An 11,906-nucleotide genomic window follows, 5' to 3' on the forward strand; every position below is an offset into this window, starting at 1 on the left:
TTAAAAAGATGAGAAAGGAAGAGAAGACCAAAATGGATGTCAGAAGAGACTCTGAAACTTGCCCTTGAGTGGAGAGTAGCCAAAGCAAATGGAAGAAATGACAAGATAAAAGAGCTGAACACAAGACTTCAAAGAGCAGCTTGAGCAGACAAAGCCAATTACTATAATGAAATGTGCAAAGACCTGGAGTTAGAAAACTAAAAAGGAAGAACACATTTGGTATTTCTCAAGCTGAAAGAACTGAGGAAAAAATTTAAGCCTCAAGTTGCAATACTGAAGGATTCTATGCGCAAAATATTGAATGATGGAGGAAGCATCAAAAGAAGATGGAAGGAATACACAGAGTCACTGTACCAAAAAGAATTGGCTGATCTTCATGCATTTAAGAATGTGGCATATGATCAAGAAACAATGGTACTGAAGGAAGAAGTAGAAGCTACCCTGAAGGAATTGGCAAAGAACAAGGCTCCAGGAATTGACGGAATACCCACTGAGATATTTCAACAAATGGATACCCCAGTGGAGGCACTCACTCGGCTATGCCAAGAGATTGGAAGACAGTTACCGGTCAACTAACTGGAAGAGATCCATACTTGTACCCATTCCAAGGAAAGGTGATCCCACAGAATGTGGAAATTATCAAACAATATCACTAATATCGCATGCAAGTAAAATCTTACTGAAGATAATTAAAAAATGGTTGCAGCAGTATATTGACAGAGAACGTCCAGAAATGCAAGCTGTATTCAGAGGAGGACGTGGAATGAAGGGTATCATTGCTGATGTCAGACGATCTTGGCTGAAAGCAAAGAATATCAGAAAGATATTTACTTGTATTTTATTGACTATGGAAAAGCATTTGATTGTGTGATTCATAACAAATTATGGGTAACATTGAGAATAATAGGAATTCCAGAATATTTAATTGTACTCATGAGGAATTTGTACATAGACCAGGAGGCTGTTGTTTGAACAGAACAAGAGGACACTGCATGGTTTAAAATCAAGAAGGGAGTGTGTCAGGGTTGTATCCTTTCATCATACTTATTCAATCTGTATGCTCAGCAAATAATCCAAGAAGCTTGACTATATGAAGAAGTACATGGAATCAGGATTGGAGGAAGAATCATTAACAACCTGCGATATGCTGATGACACAACTTTGCTTGATGAAAGTGAGGGTGACTTGAAGCACTTATTGATGAAGACTGAAGAATACAGTCTGCAATATGTATTACATCTCAATATAAAGAAAACAAAAATCCTCACAACTGGACTTTCAAGTGCTGAAGAACAAAGATGTCTCCTTGATGACTAAGGTGAGCCTGACACAAGCCACGGTATTTTCAATCGCCTCATATGCATGTGAGAGCTGGACAATGAATAAGGAAGACCAAAGAAGAGTTGATGCTTTTGAGTTGTGGTAGTGGCGAAGAATGCTCAAAGTACCATGAACTGCTAAAAGAACTAAGAAATCTATCCTGGAGGAAGTGCAGCCAGAATGCTCCTTGGAAGCCAGAATGGCCAGACTTCATCTCACCTACTTTGGTCACGTTGTCAGAAGGGTCCATTCCCTGGAGAAGGATGTCATGCTTGGTAAGGTGGAGGGTCAACAAAAGAGGGAAGGCCCTCAATGAGGGGGATTGACACAGTGGCTGCACCGATAGGCTCAAGTATAGCAAGGATCATGGAGCTGGCACAGGACCTGGCAGTGTCTCTTTCTGCTGTGTATAGGGTTGCTATGAGTCAGAGATGACTCGACGACACCTAACAACAACAACATATCCTCTTGTCCTGTTCAAATCACTGGCTCTTGGTCTACGTTAAGATTCCTCACGAGCATAATTAAGAGTTGTGGAATTCCCATTCTTTGCAAAGTTATTCATAATTTGTTATGATCCACACAGATGAATGCCTTTGCATAGTCAATAAAACACAGGTAAACATCTTTCTGGTATTAGTTTTTCAGCCAAGATCCATCTAACATCAGCGATGACATCCATCATTCCACACCCTCTTCCGAATCCAGCTTGGATTTCTGGCAGTTCTTGTCTATGCACTGCTGCAACCATTTTTAAATTATTGAGTGTGTGGGTGCAGCATCCTGGGTTGAGTGGTCTGTGTGTACATCTTGTTAACTATTAGGCTGAGAGCCTACTCCTGGGGGTGAGTTTTATTCCAGGCGCCGAATGTATTTCAGGGCAATAGTATTGGGATTCTCACCAGACTTCATCTGACCAGTAATTCTTGTCATTATTGAGTTTTTGGATTTTGTTCCACGTTTTCCTTCCCACTCTATCCAGGATCTCCAGATTTGATCCTTTCCTGAGTGGTTGGCGTTGGTAGCCAGGCACCATCTAGTTCTTCTGGTGTGGTATTGTGGACACACTGGTTGGTTTTACCATCTGTTGTCTATCTCTTATGTGCACAGTTCAGTGTCCTCTCTTTTCCCAATGTTATCATGGTGGTCATATATCCTTCCCATATATCCCTCTCCCTACCCATGTCAGCGTATAAGCCCCAACTTACATTTAGGGCTAGCTGGAGCCTTCCCTCTTCTTTTAATGAGTTCTGTGTCACTCAGTGTTTTGCTCATTAAAAAAAAAAAAAAAAGCCATATCCACAGCCATCGGGTCAATTCTGACTCATAGTGACCCTATAGACATAGTAGAACTGCCCCATAGAGTTTTCAAGGTAGTAAATCTTTACGAATGCAGACTGCCTCATCTTTCTCCTACACAGTGACTTCTGGATTTGAGCCACCAACCTTTTGGCTAACAGCCAAATGCCTTAACCACTGTACAACTAGAGCTCCTTATTTTGCCAAAAGGATCCTTCAATATTAAAATTCAAGCCTGAAATTTTTCCTGACATTCTTTCAGCTTGTGAAATGTGGAGGCTGTTCTTCCCTTTTGGTTTTGTAACTCCCGGTCTTTGCACATTTCATTGTAATACTTTATTTTCTCGAGCCGCCCTTTAAAATTTTCTAATCAGCTCTTTTATGTCATCATTTCTTCTATTTGCTTTAGCTACTCTTTTAGCTATCATTAATGAATGTATTTCAGACTCTCTTCTGACATCCAATTTGGTCTTTTCTTCCTTTCCTGTCTTTTTAATGACCTTTTCCTCTCTTTGAATATGATGTCCTTGATTCTTTCTCACAACCTGTCTGGTTTTTGGTCCTTGAACATGTCAAAACTACTCCTGAGATGGTCTCTAAATTCAGGCATGATATACTCAAGGTTGTATTTTGGCTCTCATAGACTTGTTTTAATTTTCTTCAGCTTCAACTTAAACTTGTATATGAGCAATTGATGGTATGTTCCACAGTCATCCACTGGCCTTATTCTGATTGATGATATTGTGCTTCTCCACTGTTTCTTCTCACATCTTCCAATGTAGTCTATTTGATTATTATACATTGCATCTGTCAAAGTCTCCATGTACAGTTGACATTTATGTTGTTGAAAAAAGGTATTTGCAATGAATAAGTCATTGAGCTTGCAAAATTCTATTATGCGATCTTCAGCAACATTTCTAGGAATGCAAAAGTTGGAAACAAAGAAGCAGCATTAGTAATTGAAAAATATAGCCTTGGTGATACTAATGATGCCAGAGAAACCATAAGAGAACTTCATAATGGAAGAGCATACAATGCTCATGGATAAGAATACTTAAATTTTTGTGAAAATGTCAATACCATCCAAAGCAGTCTATGGATATAATGAATCCCAATCCAGATTCTATCAGTATTCTGAACCAGATACTAATTTTATATGGAAAGGAAAGAGACTTTGGATAAGCAAAGCACTGAAGAAAAACAACAAAGTAGGGTCTCACATTTCCCAATTTCAAACCTAGTATACAAAAACAGTAGTCAAAATTGCCTAGGATTGGTACAATTACAGATACACAGACCAATGGGACAGAATTGATATGCCAGAAGTAAATCTATCCACCTTTGGATAGCTGACTTTGACAAAGGGCTGAAATCCGTTAAATGGGGCAAAGATTGTGTCTTTCACAAAGGGTGCTGGGAAAATTGAATATCTATTTACAGAAAAATGAAACAAAATCTATACTTCACACCACATATGAAAACAAACTCAAGATAGATCAAAGACCTAAATGTGAAATGTAAACCTATAAAGATCATCAGGAAAAATGCATTCTAACCTCATAAAAATATTGATAAAAATATAAAAACAATTGAATGGATAAAATTTAGGAGCTCTAATTATGGACTAATGAGACTATCAAATGTAACCCAAAATGCACAAAAATCAGAAGATAAATTAGACAACAAAGACCTTCTAAAAATTGAATATGTATGTGCATCAAAAGACTTCTCCAAAAGAGTAAAAAGACAAAGTACAGATTGGGAACAAAATATCCGACAATGACATATCTGACAAGGGACTTATCACTATAATCTATAGACAACTTCAACATCTCAACAACAAAAAGACAACAATTCAATTATAAATTTGCCAGACGACATGAATAGACACTTCATGAAAGACATTCAGGGGACCAACAAACACATGAAGAAATGCTCAACCCATTAGACATTAAGAGATGCAAACGAAAATAATAATGAGAAATCATCTCACACCAACAATAACAGCAAAGTTCAATAAGACAGAAAACAAAAATTGCTGGCAAGGTTGTTGAGACACTGGAACCCCATACACTGCTGGTAGAAGTGGGAAATGGAGCAATGACTGTGGAAAATGGTATGTTGCTTTCTTAAAAAGTTAGAATAGTGAATTCCTTTGATCCAGCAATTCCACTGCTAGGTATATATCCTAAAGAAATGAGAGCCAAGATATGAATAGATAGATACATGCACACTCATGTTCACTGCAGCATTATTCACAATAGCAAAGAGATAGAAATAATCTAAGTGCCCATCAATGGATGGATGGATAAACAAACTATGGTACATACTCACAATGGAAAACAATGAAATATTAATGAATAATGAAAGATCCACAAAACACCTCATAATGTGGATGAACCTGGAGGACATTTTGCTGAGTGAAATAAGTCAATCACAAAAAGACAAATACTGTGTGAGTACACTATTGTAAAAAGTCAAGGAAAGGTTTACCCATGGGAAGAAACATTCTTTGATGGCTACCAGGGATTGGAGGGGAAAAGAGGAAAATCACTAACTAGATAAGAGACACATATTAATTTGAATGAAGGGAAAGGCAATACACAAAAATGAGGAACCAGCACAGTATCACTAACAAAAAGGAAGACATGGAGAGGTGCACAAGAGTTACATACACAATTCTTCATTATCAGTAACAAAAATATTAATCTCCAAGTGGATAAATAAGTAAACAAGCAACATGAACAGGTATGGGTAGGCAAATGGGACTATATGCATGACTATATACAGGTTTGGCAAATGATATTTCTACATACATATTTGTATGTGTTGTAAAAATATTCATGTATACAGTAGAGCAAACAGGGGCAAAGTTATGAAAAATTTTTAGCCGTTAACCTAAATCCTTGAGGGAATGACTTGCTGAGCCTGGGGGCTCAGAACCATTGTTGCAGGGGACATCAAGTTCAATTGGCATAACACAGTCCACAAAGACAATGTTCTATATCTTATTTCAGTGAGTAGTGAGTTAGGGCTTAAAAGGTTGCATGCAGCCATCCATCTATTGGTCTCTTCCCATTCAGAGCAAAGAAGAGTGAAAAAAAAATCAACAATGAATGGAAACAATTAGTCCAAAGAAGATGGAGCATGTGAACCTTAGCCTCCACCCACTACACTGTGACCAGAAGAACTAGATGTGCTCACCACCACTACCAACCACTCTGAAAGGGATTACAACAGAAGGTCCTGTACAGAGTGTGAGAAGAATGTAGAACAAAATTTAAAAAAAAAAAAAAAAGGACTAGGCTTACTAGTCTGGCAGAGACTGGAGGAACACCTGACTCTTGGTCACCCTTCAGCCCTGGAACTGAACTCAACCCCAACGGCTCACCTTTTAGCTGAACTATAGACAGGCCTATGGGATGAACAATAACATCAGAAAGGAATATACTTCTTAGAATAATCAATCATACGAGATCAAAAAGGCAGCATTTGCCATGGGATAAACCTCAGAAGACAGGAATGGAGAGGAAAGAAGGAGGAAGGGAAATGGTAAACACTGGGAGGAAGTAGGAAGAGTGATGTTACCTTGCAGGGACTGCATTCAACATCCCAAAACAAAATGTGTACGAACAGTTGAAAAGAAAACCAATTTGCTCTGTAGATTTTTCACTCAAATCACAAAAAAAAATGTTTTAAAAAAATCAACTAACAGAAAAATGAACAAAACTCAGAAATTAATATTGCCATTCCTGCTCTTTTACAGTTGCCATTTGCTTGATATATCTTTTTTCACCCTTTGATTTTTAGTCTATGTTTGTATTTGTCTCTAAGGTGTGTCTCTTGTAGGCAGCATATTGATGGGTTTTGTTTTCTTATCCAATCTGCAACTCTCTGTTTCTTGAGTGGTGCATTTAATCCATTAACATTCAGGGTAATTATCGACAAGTATGGGTTGGTTGCTGTCATTTTGTTACATTTTTTTTCATGGTGTCCCTGGCTTCTTTGTTCTATATTATTTTGTGTGCTGAGCTCATTATGTTTACAGATCATAATTTCCTTTGTTGCTGTTGTTTTAGTATTTGCTGAATATTTGTGCTTGTTTTTGTTGTGATGTGAAGGTTTATCAATTTTCTTTGAGGTTATCCTGTGATTTATAATTTTCTCCCTGAGTTTAGAACAGTCCATTCTATCTTGCAACTCTCTTGACTTCCTCACCATTTAGAAGTTCTGTAACTACACAGTATTTTCACTCTTTTTGTTTGTAGTTGTCATCACTTGCCAATTGATGTCTCTGGTTCCCTGTTTACAATCTTGTAAGCTTATTTTACTTTGGGTATGTCCATGGCTGTGGTTTCTGGGTTATGTCACCTTGTGTACTAATGGTTGGTTGGTTGCTGTTTTTGGTTCTCTGTTCAAAGGACTCCCTTTAGTATCTCTTGTAAGGTTGGTCTGGTTTTAACAAATTCTCTTAGTTTCTGCTTATCTGGAATACTCCTAATTTCACCATCATATTTGAGAGACAATTTTACCAGGTATATAATTCTTGGTTGAAAATTTTTCTCTTTCAGGGTTTTATATATACCATCCCATTGTCTTCTCACTTGCATGGCTTCTGCTGAGAAATCAGAGCTTATTCTTACTGGTTGTCCTTTGTAAGTAACTTTTTGTTTTTCCTGTGCTGCTTTCAGGATTCTGTCTTTGTCTTTGGTTTTGAGGAGTTTGAGGATCATATGTCTTGGTGATTTTCTTTTGGGGTCTATCCTGTTTGGGGTTCATTGGACTTCCTGAATGGATATATTCTCATCTTTCATCATATCAGGGAGGTTCTCCTCCAACAAATCTTGGACAATTTTCTCAGTAGTTTTATTTTTCTCTTCCTGTTCTGGAATTCCAGTGACACATAGGTTATTCTTTTTGATAGTATCCCACAGGAACCTTCGGCTTTCTTCATTTGGTTTTGATCTTTTTTCTGATTGATCCCTTTCCAAAGAAGTATTCAGGTATTTGTCTTCAATCTCATTAATTCTGTCCTTTATTACATCAATTCTACTCCTTTGCCCTTTCAATGTGTTATCTAATTTTGACAATTTAGTATTAATCTTCTGGATTTCTATGTATAGGTAGAATCATTTCTAATTTTTCATTTACTTTGTCATTTTATTCTTGTATTTTCTTCCAGAATTCTTCTAGGGTTTTGTCTGTGTTCTCCTTGGTCTGTCTCTCAGTCCTTTGAAGATACCTAAATATAATTCTTTTGAACTCCTTATCAGAGAGGTCCAATGCTGCTTCTTCCTCAGGGATGTGTTCTGGGTCTGTATCCTGCTCCCTTGTTTCTACCACTTTATCTTGTTTCTTTGTGTGGACTGTGATGGTCTGTTGTCTCTAAGACATTGTGACCTTGTTGTCTTTAGATCTCTGTTAACTGTTTGTGAAGAGCAACCAATGGTGAATCAGGCTCTTCTTAGTGGTTGTTTATCATTGGCCCGTTAGTGGAGAAGGAAGTGGTGGCTGTCACTCAGTAAGTGAAGCTGCTGGAGGTGTGGGTGTAGTTGTGGCATACGGGGACTGTTGCTGTCTTCCACTCAGTTAGACAAAAATAACCATCAGAAAAGTAAAAGCAAATGGAGAAAAAAAATACCATATAATCACAGGAACAGTAACCAAAAGAAGAAAAAAGGGAAAAATTTAAAAAAAAAAAAGAGAGAGAAGAAAAGAAAAAACACAATATCTTGGGAGAGGACAATAAGAGGGCAAAGGTAAGAAGGAGAATAATGAAGAAAAAAATGGGAAAAACGCAAAAAGAAAAACAAGGAATGGGGTTAACCATGAGAAAGAAAAAAAAAATGCAACCAGGAACAGGGAAAAGAAAAAAAGCTGAAAACTAGAACCTTGGAGGGGAAGAATAAAGAATAATAGTAAAAAGGACAAAAGTAATAATAAAAACAGTAGTTTTAAAACAGATAATAACAAACCAAAAAAAAAAAAATCAGGGCAGGGCACCCAGGCTCCCTCTGAGCACACAGACTGGGATGTAATTACTGCTGGCCCAGAAGGTGGGTGGGAGTGAGGGATGGCCACACCTCCATTCACCAAGAGGGTGTGGTGTATAAGAGTAACAAGGAGAATGTCGCACCTTTCCAGTCGTCATGTCCAGAATGTCCTTGCAGTTCCTGGCAAGTGGAGACTGTTCTTAAGTCCCTGGAATCTGGCAGAACGCTGTTGCTTTAAATATCCAAACTAGTCAAACCACTTGTGAACATTCAAAAAGGCTGCCCCTTCCAGGCAGGCAAAAATCCACAGTTCAGCCCACCTTTCTCTTCACTGCTTCCCCTTTTATTCACCAGCCACCAGAGCAGTCCTCCATGTAGTCCCTGGCTAGCAGGGCTGATTTTTAGGTTAATTCTTACATCCTACCACCACTTGGCAATATCCATGCTGTCTGTGCCGTCAGAATTGCTGTCAGACCGCAGCTCCATATGTCTCCTTTTCTGGTGTTTTCATACAAATTCTTCTGCTAGTTGGAGTTCAGTCCACTTCTATATCCTTCCTTTCAAGGCTCAGGAGTCCAGGATTATCTTCTGTGTCTGTGTTAACTGGTTCCCCTTTTCTTTGTTGAAGAGGGTCTGTGCAGTCTTTCTGTCTATTCCGCCATCTTACCAGAACTCCAAAACTCAAAATCATAAAAAGACAAAACTTACTGGTCTGACAGACACTAATGAAACATCCAAGACTATGGCCCTTAGACAACCTCGAAACCTGGAATTGAACCCACTCCTAGAGATTGCCTTTCAGCCAAACAATAGACAGGCCTATGAAGTAAACAGTAACATCCTTGACGAACATGCTTCTCAAAAAAATCAACCATACAAGACAAAATGGGCAGCATTTACCCAAAAACAAAGTTCAGATGGTGGGAAGGATCAGTAAAGAAGGGCAAAGAGAATTGGGAAACCCAGCAAAGAAATGGGAAGAGTGCTGTCACATAGAGGGGACTGCAACTAATGTCACAAAACAAAATGTGTATAAATTGTTGAATAAGAAACTAATTTGTTCTGTAAACTTTCACCCAAACTACAATAAAACATTCAAAAAACAATTTAAAAAAAGAAAGGCTGACAGAGCATGGAGCATTTGAAAAGAATCTTGATGGACAGAAGAGCCAAAAAGGAAGGCATTCCAGATGGAGGTAACAGTTTCGGCTGGCACATTAGAAACAGGTCATAATGATAAAATCATATGTAAGTCTGTGTGGCAGAACTGTAGGTCAGGTAAAGTTTTATTTATTGTGTTTAAGAATCATCTGAAGGCACATTAAAAATGAAGATTTCTGAGCCACATAAGACCTTTGAAAATCTGAAGTGTTATGCAATATCCCAGGTGATTCTAATGAAAGTAATCTTCAGACTATATAAAACTAAAAAACCACACTCACTGCCATAAAGTCAATTCCAACTCACAGAGACTCTATAGGACAGAGTAGAACTGCCCCATAGGGTTTCCAAAGCGGAAGCTGGCTGTCTCATCTTTCTCCCTCAGAGGTAGATTCAAGCTGCCGATATTTTGGTTAACAGCCAAATGCTTTAACCACTGTACCACCAGAACTCCTTTCAGAGTTAAAGTAATAATCATAGAAGGTTTTTTACACTAAGCTAAAGAAATGGACTTTTATTTGGTAAGAAATGCCTGAAAGTTTCTGAGGAAGATACGGTAAGACCTATTCATTGAGAATCAATCTAGTAGCAGTGTGTAGGATGGATAAGAAAAGAGAGAGAAACTTCTGCACCGTCCTAACAAGAAGTGGTTAAGAGGAAGAATTAATAGCAGGTTACTGAGAGACTTGAAAGTGAAGAGATGAGATACTTTAGAAGATGATAAATTTAATTTTGGACCTATTGAAAAGTGAAAATACAGGTTAAGACATCAAGAGGAAATACTGAGAAAAATAGGGATTCAGAGTCTCACATAACAATAAAAGACAAAGTGTGAAAGAGTGCCAGCACCAAGGTTGCAGACTGAAAAACAAGCAACAGGGGCACAATCTTAAGATACTTCCTTTTGATAAGTGGAATGAGAAAAAATATTAGTGAAAAAAGGAGAGGACTAATCAAAAAGGGAGCAGAATGAAAACATCCAAGAAAGAACAATGTCACAGTAGCTAAAAATAGCACAGAATTAAGAAAAAGAAAAGAAGAATAGTGTCAAGTGCCACAAAGACAACAGAGATGAAAGTAAAATAAAAACCATAAGATTTTGTGATTAGTTAGTATTAAAAAAAAAAAGTTTCAGTAGAGTGATGCCACCAACCATTTACAATTGGGAAATGGAAGCAGCAAGTATAGATTACTCTTGAGAAGTTGGCAACAAAAAGACAGAAAAATTGGCTACCTGTTTGAATCTACTAAAGTCAAAATATATGAATGTGCAGAGGATAAAGTTAGCCCAGCTTATATATTTTTCAAGTATCTTTAAGAAAGGCAAAGCCTAGAAGGCTAGTGGAGAGGTTCTCCATAATTGGAACTTGGCAAGATGATATTTAAAAAATTTGGTAGTGAGAGTTTTTTTCAGAACGAGAGCATTGCCAAATTGCTGACCAAGAGATTGGTCAGTGAAAAAGGAGATTCTAACAAGATGTAATGATGGCTGCAACAACAGGTTCAAACATAGGAACGATTCTGAAGATGGCTCAAGACATGGCAATGTTTCATTCTGCTGTATATATGGCTGCTATGAGTCAGAATGGACTCAACAGCATCTAAAAACAACAACAAAAAGTCACAAAGACAATCTGGGAATGCAAAGGACAGAAGGGATACAATAAAAATGGAAGACAAGTTGAAAAACGAGTGAAAAACACAAGAAACTTATTATTAAAGGAAATTTCACACATATAGTTTTCTGAATACAGTGGATTCTTAAAACACTATAAAGCAAACTGATGTTAAAAAAAGAAAAGATTTTCATATTTAAAATCAACAAATTTTAAGTTCAGTGTTAAACCTACTGCTTATCGGCAAATTGCTTAACCTCTCTGAACCTCAGCTATAAAAAACAGTATCTTTATTATTTATCATTTATTAGGTAGATCTAACTACTTCCTAAAGTTGTGAGATTTACATATGATAATGATAGAAAAGCTCTGAAAACTATTAAAAAATGTTTTGCAAATGTGCATTGTGATTTTTATTTTTAAATTTATACTTTATTTAGATTGGTTTTCTCATAATGTTAGTGCAGCAAGTATGGTAGAAACTGAACTGGATAGCTTTTGTCTTCTATCTTATTAG

General features: G+C 37.4%; 1 protein-coding gene across 1 annotated transcript in view; it reads right to left on the reverse strand.

Moving 5' to 3' along the window:
- MSH4 (mutS homolog 4) overlaps positions 1 to 11,906 on the reverse strand; it is a 228,115-nt gene that overhangs the window by 1,388 nt on the left and 214,821 nt on the right. The gene's annotated exons all lie outside the window — the stretch shown is intronic.

This window comes from Orycteropus afer, unplaced genomic scaffold, assembly GCF_000298275.1.
Source record: "Orycteropus afer afer isolate SDZICR_OR568_19922 unplaced genomic scaffold, OryAfe1.0 scaffold00856, whole genome shotgun sequence".
In the NCBI taxonomy this organism is placed as follows: domain Eukaryota; kingdom Metazoa; phylum Chordata; class Mammalia; order Tubulidentata; family Orycteropodidae; genus Orycteropus; species Orycteropus afer.